The sequence below is a fragment of the Chanodichthys erythropterus genome, chromosome 8, assembly GCF_024489055.1.
Source record: "Chanodichthys erythropterus isolate Z2021 chromosome 8, ASM2448905v1, whole genome shotgun sequence".
In the NCBI taxonomy this organism is placed as follows: Eukaryota; Metazoa; Chordata; class Actinopteri; order Cypriniformes; family Xenocyprididae; genus Chanodichthys; species Chanodichthys erythropterus.
The window spans coordinates 43,317,109-43,330,592 of NC_090228.1; the positions used below are offsets into that span (position 1 = coordinate 43,317,109).

General features: G+C 40.4%; 1 pseudogene; it reads right to left on the minus strand.

Annotated features, from left to right (window-relative positions):
- Positions 1-2,665: 2,665 nt before the first annotated feature.
- Positions 2,666-3,516, minus strand: LOC137025283 (piggyBac transposable element-derived protein 2-like; annotated as a pseudogene).
- Positions 3,517-13,484: the final 9,968 nt, after the last annotated feature.

Sequence of the window (13,484 nt, forward strand, 5' to 3'; positions counted from 1 at the left end):
TTTTATTTTGTAGAAACCATGGAAACACCAAAGACACTTTAATATATTATGTTTTAATAGACAAAGGAACAACTGTTATATAGCTCAACACGTTTAGTCTTATTGCTTAAATCTAATTTTCTTGATTTTTTGCGAGTACCATGCTTTACCATGCCTCAGAGAAAAACACTTTTTTGTCCAATAGCTAACATAGCATAATCAGAAGCAGCTTTATTTTTAGTAACAGTAATACAGAATTTTCTCCATAATACGTTTTAAAATTAATTGCATGCCATTTATCAATACAAGACATCCAGCATTTAATATGATATTCTAAAATCGATCTATCTTACTGCAGTGTGTAACAGTGTCTCACAGCAGCCGCCGAGCAAACGCACAGAGTAACGTTATAAAATCATTTTGATGTATCTAATATGATAAACAGAGCTGCATTACCTCATACTCATGACCGGAAAAGCGGAAGTGGCGCTGGTGACTGTGTCATAAAAGTTCTTCTGCTCCTGAGGTGTGTGTGTTGCTCAGTCGCTCCAGCGGCCTCGTTCGGCTCCAACAACTCTCTGTCCTGCTCTGCTTCATACTACAGTAATGTTAATAATCGCATCCATGAACATGATTTCTTCCCAAGTCCTATCCCTATTCTTTTGCACCGTCCTTTGAGATGGAGACCACATGTCCCAAGAATCCGCTCTCAAACTGGCGTCATCAAGCTACGCCTTTGTTTTGAAAAGGCCTCTAGCGACCTCTAGCGGACAAACTTATTACATACTGTACCTTTAACCTGTGAAAAAAATATTACACATCATTGCTTAAAACATGGCTTAAAAGACCAAACTGTGACAAACAAGTTACACAAATACATACCAACTGTTCTTGAAGGGGATGATCATGTTTGAGTTTCCATGAGGTTCGACAGGATCTGAGGTTAAATATCATTGTTAGAGCTTCACAATGTTCACCACACTGGTATGTAGCAACAGTCACATCAGCATATTAAAAAGTTTTAATGTTTTTTTTGGATTATGTAGGCAAACATTTAAACAATGTTATCATTTTATCATTGTTTGTTGAACAGTAGCCTAGATGCACATTTTATGTATCTTTGTTACTTAAAGTAGTTAAACTTAAACAGATTTTGTAAATGCAAATGTATTAAAATTAGGAAATGAAAGTATAAATACCCAAAATGGCTTTTCCATGTGCATCAAGGGTGATATCTCCACAAGAAACTGGTTTAACCCTCTCAGGCTCAAATTAAGTTGGTAGAGTGGGGGAAAACCCCCCCCACCTGTTTCTCTCAAAATAAGCACTAGAGGTAGTCAATATACATTTTCACTGTTGCTATGCACTACGTTTGACAACGGGGATAAACAAATCTTCTTGGAGAAGCTGACACCAGCGACGTATTTGAAGAGAAGAGGATTACATGGCAAGCGCTATAATTTTCAGATATTACTAAACAAGTGTTTAAGAGAATATTGTTCTGTAGGATATCACAGTGATGTGTGATAGATGAATAGTGAAGTCTGTAGTTTGAGAGCATATGTTATTTATAAGGAATATAATTATATTTTAAAAATTAAATATATATTTTTTTTAAAGTCGTAGCTTGTGGGGTAAAACGCCCCCCAGAGGGCATAGTTTCTCTCCATCATAATTACTATAATAACATATTTCTGTCTATCAAATCCTTTGTTTTACACTTAATGCAGTATAACTAGGTGGTAAAATCAAAATATTTAAACAAAATTAAAGAAAATAAAATAAAAATTACCTCAAGTGAGCATTAGGCTAGCTTGATAGCATAGTTGGCTCACTAATGGAAGGTGGTTAGGTGACCAAATGAAATTGGGTGGCTTTTAATGCATTTATTGGATATATTTTACTACATAAATATACAAATTTATAAGTTTAATATTTATTTAGGGTTTTCTGTTTGTCTTGGTGATAGTGGTGAACAAATAAATCAATTATCAAATGTTAAAAATTTGGATATGTTGGATATTCCTCAAATAAATATTAAAAATATTAAATATATAGGCCTATACATGTTGATACATTACTTGCCTTTTACTTTTAGAGATTAAAAACTAGTCTGTTCATTTTGCTGTTGATCTATGAAGCAAACTGGTTGGTAAAGAAAAGGGGGCATTTTACCACACCCTGGGGGGCGTTTTACCCCACCGCTGGGGCAAAACGCCCCCTTTGTACAAAAATATTTTCAGTCAAAATACTAATTAATTATGAAGGCTGAGCAATTTTAATATTTGGTGAATAACTCCTGCCATAGTCACTCAAAACCAGGATGGCAATTCTAGTCACATTTATGTTTTGTTTCACTGTAATGTCACATTTTCCTTAAGGGGGGCGTTTTCCCCCACTCTACCTATTTGGGGAAAATTATCATATGGGGTAGTACAATAGAATCCTGACTTTTTTTTTTAGAGAAACCTTCACATGCAAGGCCTTCTGGGATGTTGCAGATTTGCAACATTGGCCCAGTGTGGTAATTAGACACTGACGACTGAATATGATATGAACAATAACTTTTTATATACAACTTTTCAAACAATGTAACAAAGTGCTTTTCAGTGGCAGAACAACAACAAAAACAATATGGGATCCAAATCCAATATCTCAAATCCTCATTGAGTGCATGTTTCCAAAGTCACTTTGTCATGTGGTACTCCAAGAAACAGTTTTTGTCTTTTGTAAAGCACAGAAGTACTTTGCACTTCAGGCAGGCCATTTGCGTGTAGCCATTCTTGCACAGTCTGCATCGTCCACGTTTCTCAGCATGGATGGGGAAATGATCGCATCGGTCTAATCTGACATCAACTGATGTGCAGAGATCCTCTGAAGTGGAGGTGGAGGTGGGGCAGCTTGATGGGACGTTGGATCATCTTCCAATGACGGTCGTCCTCTTTTCCTACTGATCAAGTCAGCCTGTTTGCCAACCTTGATGAGGGCATCTGCAACTTGAACACAGAAGTCAAGAAGTGGCATATACTTCTTCTCCTGCTTCTGGGTGAGATGACGTTGATAGAGGAGCCAACCATTGACCAGTGATAGGTCAATCAAGTAGTACAAGATGCGCAGATACCAACGACGTGGGCGGATGTCAATGCAATAGAGAGCTGCAAACATGTCTGCTAAGTCTACTCCTCCCATGTTGTGGTTGTACACCTTGACAATGTGGGGTCTGTCCACTTCCACATATTCCTTCTTCTCTTTCGACCACCTTCTGCATCTCTCAACAGGTTCAGGGCCAATGAAGGATGATGCCAGCAACACTGCCTTGTTATCATACCACTTCACGATGGACATCCCACTTGTCTTTTCGTATTTCACTTCATATGCACCACGCCCGGCCTTTGGGAGTTCCTTGTCACTTTTGAGGGTACATCCATGGAGACCGTTATGATTGATGGTAGCAACTGTTAGAATTCCCATTTTCTTCAGTTCCACAATGAGTTCAGGGGAAGTGAACCAGCTCAGTGACACCTCAAAGTAATACATAAACACTGGTGATAGGAAAATTACCCTAGTATAAACTGTTGCTCAAAATATAGGCAAACTAGTAGATAAAGCATGTGATATCCAGTGGTACCTATCTGGCCAAACGTTGCAAATCTGCTACGTTGAAATAGAGCTGCACCAGGGGAAAAATCCAGAAGAGATAAAATCTACTAATTGGCATTTACTGTGTCTATATACACTTATGATTCTTCTTATGCAGTTTTAGTTTCAAATTAATGGAGGTTGATAGTGATACTTGCACGAAATTGATGCCAAGAAAATCAGTTTCAGGGAACCCATGGAAACAGACATGTTGGAAGGGAGACTACACTGCCATCTGGTGAGCAAGTGGGAAACTGTTTGTTGCTAATGGACAACCAAGTCCTGCAGTGGTACTTCTGAGTAAAAAAAACTCATAAAATATGTATCTGGAGTAATAAGGTAGTTCGTTTTTAACTGTTGCAAATCAGCAGCGCCTGCCTTGAGAGGGTTAAAGTCCCCAAGTGTCTTCTGATTAACTCTCTCATTGTGGTGATGTAAAATATTACTCATAAGGAAGATGTGGCTTGCTGGGGAGAGAGAGTTCATGAAATAGTTGTTCTTTCGCATTCCAGCGAACAGCTGCTCTGCTGTCTGGGAATTGAGCCACCAGAGCATCCTTATCTTTTGTGTTGTACTGATGAAAGTACTGTCATACAATGCATAGTGCTTGCAGAGCCAGTTGCAGGATGGCCATTAAGATCAGGCGGGTCTTTTTTCAGCTGCAACCATGGTAAATTTATTTTCAGTTCCCCTCTCTTGGCAGAAGCAATATTCTCTGGGGTAGGTGCAACCATTCTTCCTTCATATGGACTAAAGGGCAGTCTCTCTGGTTCCCGTAGGTTGGTATGACTTACTAACCCGCGTGCAAAATCATAGACGACAACGTTTGGGAAATGTTGGAATGACAGCAACATATCTGCATAATTGCATGGGCTTTCAGCTCTTATGTTGAATTTGACCGAGTTCACAATGCCACAAGGACACATGATCACTGCCCAACCACCTTGAAATGAATTACACACATTTACCATAACCATTAACCCAGCTGTCTTAAGGTACACGTACAGAGTCATAGTGAAAGGTTTACAACAATTAAACATATTCTTATGTAATTAAATAAATGATTACCATAATTGTCCTTGCTTTTTGGTATTTAGTTAATAGCCAAATCTAGAAACTGTTTCAAAAACATCCAGAAGAGTAGACATCCAGTACAACAATGTACTGAATGTCTATAAATAATTAGTAGCTCAATATCACTCACTGTAAGACATTTTGCTCAAAATCAGTGTTATTTGGTAGGACTAGTCGTGTTGAAAGAAGACAGACCACTATTTACCTGGCATGCTAAAAACTCTCTTCTTGTGCAAGTCCATTATCACGACAGGTGGATGGACCCCACAGTGCACACATGAAAAATTGTAATCATGTGCTGTCAATGCCTCGAAGTGGAGATAACCGTGAAGAAGGGAGTCATGATTTGGATACTTTTTTGGTTTGTCTGTTCCAAGATGTCCAAGGCCCTGCCAACTGCAGTGTGATTCTGTAAAAACATTTGAAATTAGATCCAGAAAGATTATAAGTCATGTTTGCTTTTATGTTGGCATACGTGAGTGTTTACGAAACAGGATTTTCTCTCTTTAAAATGATTAAGACTGTACACGATAATAACAAACAAGTCATGTGTTTATTAAAATATGATGGGTGCATTAAAGATGCATGAATGCGTAAGTGAAGATTACTGTACCTGTACAGTCTCAAGAACAAGCAAAGATGTTAATATTGTGTTGTCATCAAAATTGTGCAGCCCCTCGGCCCATTCCTGGTATCGGTAAAAATGTCCACATACCCTACACCTTTTACAGTGTGTAGTCACATCTATAAAGACGGAAAATAATACTGTATTATTCATGTGATCACTGTAGGTTGTGATTTGAATTAACAAATGTAACTAGATATATGGCCCGTACTTATGAAATAAACCTGATATCTTAAAATGTAAAACTTTAATTAGACTAGGGCATGTAAATTTCAAGAAAAAATAATGTATTCCTAATTTATACACACCTTCCAGTATACCTGTGAATGTAACAATCTTTGCTTTTTGTGTAATTAAGATTGGTTCTGAAAGAGGAACCTTTCCTGGACATACAGTGCAAAAGGTTTCCAGTGGAATGAGGTGTTTGGGCAGTGTCTCCATGTTATGTGGTGAACAAACATCTTTTGGCAGAACAGCTGGCAGTTTCTTGTTGTTCAGCAAGTAAAGGACAATTGCAGTCAAAGCATTTCCGTCAGGTGGATATAGAAGAATTTCCTCAGTACTGGGCACATCTTGAGGACCAGATTCTGCAAAGGTGTCAAACACATCACTGTCTGTACTTCTGACTTTTAAGAAAAGTTCAGGTCGAGTCTGGTTCAAGTGCCATTTTGCAATGGACTTGTGAGGACATGAATTCTTTGGCTTAGAGCATGGGTAGTGCCAAGTATTTCTTTTTTTGTCAAAACAAACAGTCACTCTCCCTAACCGAGAATAATATGAAGTGCATGTTTCCAAGACTGACACACATATTTTCGATGTTCCATTTCCTAATGAAACCTCTTTACCTAGTGGGCAGCTCTCAGACTCTGCTTTTTGCTTTCTAGCGAGACACATTCTCTTTGTGTTTTCAGAAATCCACTTCTTACCATATCTGACAGAACTTCTTCCTTAAGTGTGATGTCTGGTTCAGATTCCCCCAGGTGCACTTCTGTACATGAATGGGGTTTCCAAAACCTGAAAAAGTTCTTCCAACAGCAAATATGCCCTTTTTACGGTCAATGCACTCGGATGGAAGATGATGATTTGCCGTAATATCCTTATTTTCTGATGCATGACGTCTTTGAATGTGTATTTTTATGTTTTTTTTTTTTTTGTTCACAACCAAATTACAAAAAGTGCATGTTGTTCTTTTTGGCCTCAACTTAAGAATTTTTGCATTACTGATAAAATTCATTTGGCCTAGACTTGATGAGGCAGGTGTGTCAGACAGTGTAGTGACTGATGGATAGCGCACTGGACATTTGAAGGTGCACAAACGCTGGTGGTGGAGGCTGCACAGGCGCTGGAGGGTGTACTGGAGGGTGCACAGGCGCTGGAGGGTTCACTGGAGGGTGCACAGGTGTTGGAGGGTGTACTGGAGGGTGCACAGGCGCTGGAGGGTGCACACGTACTGGAGAGTGCACAGGCGCTGGAGGGTGCACACGTACTGGAGAGTGCACAGGCGCTGGAGGGTTCACTGGAGGGTGCACAGGCGCTGAAGGGTGTACTGGAGGGTGCACAGGCGCTGGAGGGTGCACAGGCACTGGAGGGTGTACTGGAGGGTGCACAGGCGCTGGAGGGTTCACTGGATAGTGCACAGGTGCTGGAGGGTGTACTGGAGGGTGCACTGGATAGTGCACAGGTGCTGGAGGGTGTACTGGAGGGTGCACTGGATAGTGCACAGGCGCTGGAGGGTGTACTGGAGGGTGCACAGGCGCTGGAGGGTGTACTGGAGGGTGCACAGGCGCTGGAGGGTGTACTGGAGGGTGCACAGACGCTGGAGGGTGTACTGGAGGGTGCACAGGCGCTGGAGGGTGCACACGTACTGGAGAGTGCACAGGCGCTGGAGGGTTCACTGGAGGGTGCACAGGCGCTGGAGGGTGTACTGGAGGGTGCACAGGCGCTGGAGGGTGCACAGGCACTGGAGGGTGTACTGGAGGGTGCACAGGCGCTGGAGGGTTCACTGGATAGTGCACAGGTGCTGGAGGGTGTACTGGAGGGTGCACTGGATAGTGCACAGGTGCTGGAGGGTGTACTGGAGGGTGCACTGGATAGTGCACAGGCGCTGGAGGGTGTACTGGAGGGTGCACAGGCGCTGGAGGGTGTACTGGAGGGTGCACAGGCGCTGGAGGGTGTACTGGAGGGTGCACAGGCGCTGGAGGGTGTACTGGAGGGTGCACAGGCGCTGGAGGGTGTACTGGAGGGTGCACTGGATAGTGCACAGGCGCTGGAGGGTGCACAGACGCTGGAGGGTGTACTGGAGGGTGCACAGGCGCTGGAGGGTGCACAGACGCTGGAGGGTGTACTGGAGGGTGCACAGGCGCTGGAGGGTGCACAGACGCTGGAGGGTGTACTTGAGGGTGCACAGATGCTGGAGGGTGTACTGGAGGGTGCACAGACGCTGGAGGGTGTACTGGAGGGTGCACAGACGCTGGAGGGTGTACTGGAGGGTGCACAGGCGCTGGAGGGTGTGCTGGAGGGTGCACAGACGCTGGAGGGTGGGGTGCACAGACGCTGGAGGGTGTACTGGAGGGTGCACAGACACTGGAGGGTGTACTGGAGGGTGCACAGACGCTGGAGGGTGTACTGGAGGGTGCACAGACGCTGGAGGGTGTACTGGAGGGTGCACAGACGCTGGAGGGTGTACTGGAGGGTGCACAGACGCTGGAGGGTGTACTGGAGGGTGCACAGGCGCTGGCGGGTGTGCTGGAGGGTGCACAGGCGCTGGAGGGTGTACTGGAGGGTGCACAGGCGCTGGAGGGTGTACTGGAGGGTGCACAGGCGCTGGAGGGTGTACTGGAGGGTGCACAGGCGCTGGAGGGTGTACTGGATAGTGCACAGGCACTGGAGGGTGCACAGATGCTGGTGTTTGCAGAGACACAGGGACCTGTTGAGGCGTCAGCAAACCCACATTTCTGCACATGGCTCAAAAATAAATTTTGCCGAGTTATAATCCTTGCACAATAGCAGCAGTGATAATGATGGCTTTTTAAACATCCACCATGGCATCTGTACATTTTATACCCTAAAAACAAAGATAAATTCAGTTTTACAATTTACTCATACATGCCTACTTTATTCTTATGGTAATGTTCAAAATTAAACGTGTACACAAATGAACGTTGGAATAAAAAGCTTATCATTACTAGTGGACAATTAGTAAATTTTACAAGATCTGGAACATTTATTGAAACATAAATACCTCTGTGTTTAACAGCTGTCTTCTCGTGGGTTTGCATATGTGCCACAACATATGCATACTCCCATTTTGCTGCAGAACTGTCATTTGTAGTATGGGCCTTCAGAAATTGGATTTTTTAATATACCTTCCCTACAAACTGTTGGATGAAGCTGGAAGCAAATAAATTAACATTACATTTTATTTTTTCCTCAAATATAAAAAAAAAAAAACTATAATAATAATAATAACATTTTCCAAAAGAGTCATGTTCTCTAAAGGAAAAAATACATACAAATAGAATGTTACAGATAGGGCTTACCCTAATGTTAATTAATACAGCACATTGTAAACCTCAGTTCAACCAACCACTAATATTATTTAATTAACGCACAGCTAATGCTAAACTAATTTAATCTACAAGCAACGTTATGATTTTCAGCAGGCTAGCTAGCTTATTTATGCCCGCCAATAGTTGTTAACCCGCCAGAAACTAAAGTAAATTGCTTACTTAACAACAATAAGAGAGAAAGGTTAAACTTTGATAGATATTCAACTTCAGAAACAATACCAATATGCCTTACTACTGTATTAAAATGATTTATACACTTCAATTTCAAAAAGTTACCTTGGGAAAATATTCTTACCTTGTCTCATTACGAGCAGCCATCTTGCCTTTTGACATCTGTGTGAATCTTGGAGTGAATCTCCAGTTGTCACTGATGATTGTTATTTGGACCTTTCTGGATTACAATCCACCATCAAAATTATAAGTTTAATTATTGCAGCTGCTGTGAGAAAAGACTATAAATGTGCCGCTACCAGCTGCGTCCTCACGTGATAAAACCGACTAGCCTGGACTCCTTCCTTTCTGTTTACGGACGTGACATGATGACGCACAGATGAACTGCTGCATGCCTGAATTTCCCTTGGAAATCCACCATGTCGCTCTTATTATAAAACATTATTACAAGCTTACCATTGTGAATCGAGTTAAGATAATGTGATAGTTCTGAACACTGGCTGGTTATGTACTTGCTCAAAAATTGATTTTGGATCATTTTTAACCAAAAAAAATTACAGACTGCAGCTTTAAAATCCTTAAAAAACATTCATTCATTAATTCTCCTGTTTGATCATATTAAGGTCACAAGGATGCTGGAGCCTATTACAATGCACACACATAAAGCTTCTCAGTGCTAAATTGAGTTCTTATTCACTGCTAATTGCACTTAAATAGTCTAATACACAGCCTTGGGTTTTGTACACATGACAACGGAGTGCTAAAAACGGAAAAGATTTTTTCCTTTTTTTTGTGTGTGTGTACAGATGACAACATTGTCAAAACAATCCAGTTCACACGGATCCACAAAAATTACTATAAAAGTGCTGTATTGTCATGTCTGGCCAGTAATTGGCAATTTCACTTTGTAAAGAAACACTGTACCTAAACATATAATGCACATGCGCATGAAATCACTGTTTTCACAAATTCACATTTTTGTTTATGCTGAACCTATAGTGGTGTCATTTTCAAAAACCCGTTTCAGGCCCCCATATCGCCATTGTCTTTTAAAACACATAAAAAGTTGTGTAAAATGCCTCTAAGAATAAGGAAATCATGGCTGTTTAGTGTGTGCACTATTTTTGTTTTGCTTTTCCATTTCAAAAGTGTACATCTACAAATCTCTGGAAAGAAGAAAAGTGCTTCAACTTGGCCATTAGCACCTCCCGTAGTAGACGTGAGGTGACCTGAAAGGGCTTGCCAAAGGTCTACTGCATCACACAGAGGTCATGCAGAAAGACAAGTCGATGAACAATCTCCTGGATGTTGACATTAAATTGGCAACAAAATACATGGACTGTTCAGTTGTCAACCTTGGGTATGTCACCTACAGAATCCTAAAGGAAGTTATGGCAAGGCAAAGTCTTTCCTGAACTACATCTTGGTGAATATCTGGGCTTCTTAGAACCTGTGAAGATGGCAGATGAAAGAAAAACAGACCAGCTGAAAGACATGCTAAGAAGAACCCTTACCTATATGGTAGATCAAGAGGGGGTCAGTGAGCAGGACTGTGACGAAATTATTCTGCAGTTCAAATGATGATGATTTGTAGAAGAACTATTTTGCAGTTGCTGACTTCAACCCACTTTTCGACCATGTAGACACTCTTCTGCATAGCTACAGCTATGGAAAAAATTAAGAGACCACTTAACATTGATTTCTGAACTTGGAGTGGTCTCTTAATTTTTTTTCATAGCTGTATATGTCCAAAGAAAAGGGATTCTAGAAAGTGTGCCATCAGTAGAAAGGGCGTTCTCTGTTAACCAAAAGATTGTAGTAGAGAACCTTTTAGAGGACATACAGAGACATAATCATCTTTGGGTTGAAGGAAAAATTGAAAATGTGGCAGTTGACACTGTCAATCTAAATCAAATTATTTCTGCATCTGATTGGAATCAGATCTAAATTATTGACTGTCCACACTGTGTATGGCAATCGTTCAGATCCGATTTGTGTGTCTCATGGTGTACTTTCTTTTTCCAGAAGGCTGGTATGTGAGGCTTTATTCTGCACTGTCATCTCCACTGGTCTCAAAAGTCAGTATTTTTACTACATTCAACCCCCTTTCATTTCTTTTTTTTAGAAACCTTCTCAGATGTAAAAGCATTGAAGTGAAACTATAATAAATGAAAGATATCAAGGGAAACTGTCTCAGGCATAAAGGCATTGATCGAAACCACCTCAGATGTAATTGTACGATATAGTGTCAGACATAGGCGCCGATCCCGTGAGATATTCAATATATAAAAATATGAGATATTCTCCATTGATTTTAACCAATAGAAAATCAATTTTAGCTTTCAGACATGATCTTCACCCTTTTTTATAGTTTATTTAAGGCCGTTTCTATGGCGATATTTTAATGGCAAACGTCGAGAGCGCATCCAAGTGATGCACATGAGCAGAAATGGCTCTGCTCTCGATCAGATACATGTGCGCGCCTACCGGCAGAAACATAAATCGGCGCCTATGGTCTCAGATGTAAAAGCATTGGGCAAAACCATAGACATAAAAGCTTCTGTCAAAAATACAGGCTATGTTCACACAGTTTTCTACAACTTTCACTCAGGTAAATGTAATGCTAAGGTAAGTCTCTCTCTCTCATATATATATAGTGCTGGGCAACGATTAAATATTTTAATCGCGATTAATCACATGATTTTTCTGCGATTAATCGCAGCATGCGCAAAATTCAATAATGAAATCAAAAGTAGTGTATTGCGTAATTTTATTCTTTCAACGTACTGCTGTATGAACAAAAGTGCAATAGAGAATATGAACCGACGTCACACCTCGTTGCATGCCGGGGCGCCGCCATTTTGACAGGATCGCCCTCTATTACTCGTACTGAAATTAATACGGATTCTTGCTTACCTTTTGTTTTGTTTCTGCCATTAAGTGGAACGTTAACATTTTTAATGGTATCGTTTGCATGGAATAGAAGCTATTTTATCGCATCGCATGATCATTTTATTTATTTTTTCACTGAAGTTTTGTAGGATTTCGTTTACAGTGTTGATCTGTTTACTGTGTCGCACGCTGGACGCTCACTGCTGCTTCAGTCATCGTATGAATATCATTGTATGAATATCCAAATAAATCTATGTAATTAACACACTGAGAAAAGTCGATTCATTTATTTGTTGGAAACGTTTAAATGATGCTTAAACGAGCATATTGAGTAGGCCTACAACTGTTGTCATTGTAATTCCCCTTTTCCATGATCATAGATGAGGAGAATCAGAGATTATGGGTCAAATTCAGCAGACAGACGGACACGAACACACTGTATTTTTATATTTATTTTAACAAATGACAACCACACTACCTTTATAAAACCGTTATGAAGAAAATGTATAAAATGGTTACATTTTAAGTGATACTGAAAGTTTATATTTTGGTGTCATCCGTTTTTCTGCATGTGCTTTATTTGTAAATAGAATTTGGTATCTTTAATATCAGTCTAAGTGCATTAAGCGTTTTCTTGAGATGACATGAGAGGAAACCGTTTAAGATATAAATGTGTTGCATTCATATTTTGGGCTCATTTGTGTATCTCCACACAGTATGCTTTAATAAACATGTACAGAATTGTTGGTCACATGAAGCGTTTGTTAAGCATTTGAATGTCCCCGTCAAGTTCTGCTAATTCACGAGCGCAGTGAGAGTCAGACTCGCAAAGGTAATGTTAATTATTAAACCAAACGAAATCAAAACATTCAAAAACACTTAGCAATGTGATTCTTTAATTGAGTGATAAGCAGTAGGTACCTTTTTCCATTTTTCTGTCCGCACCAGATATTTTCTTTTTCGCGCTGTAGCTGTCTTAGGCACACAACAAATGCTTTCATTGGTTGAGACGCATGATGACGCTCATCCCAAGCAGCCAGTAGCCTACTGATAAACATCCCACCCCTCCTGTGACCCATGGTTTGTGTTGTATTCGGTTGTAGTCATAGACTGTAAAAAATAGGTTGTAGTCTATCTATGTGTATTCAAACGCAGTGAGCAACGGACTTTCAAAATAAAAAGTACGTTAACGCACGATAAACTAATGGTCGGCGTTAATTAATTAATGCATTAACGCGATAAAAACGTGTTAACTTGCCCAGCCCTAATATATATATATATATATATATATATATATATATAGTCATGCTTATAGTTTATATACTCCTTGCAGAATCTGCAAAATGTAATTATTTAAGAGGGATTTTATTTCAGACTTCACAGGATTCAGTATTTATACACAGTGTCAATCACTGAATCAATGTAAGATTAGACAAAGACTTCCTACATTATTGTTGACAACAACACACTGATTCATTGATGGTTTGAGGAGTTCATTAGTGTATTAGTTATTTCTTGCGTTGAGGTCGTCTGTC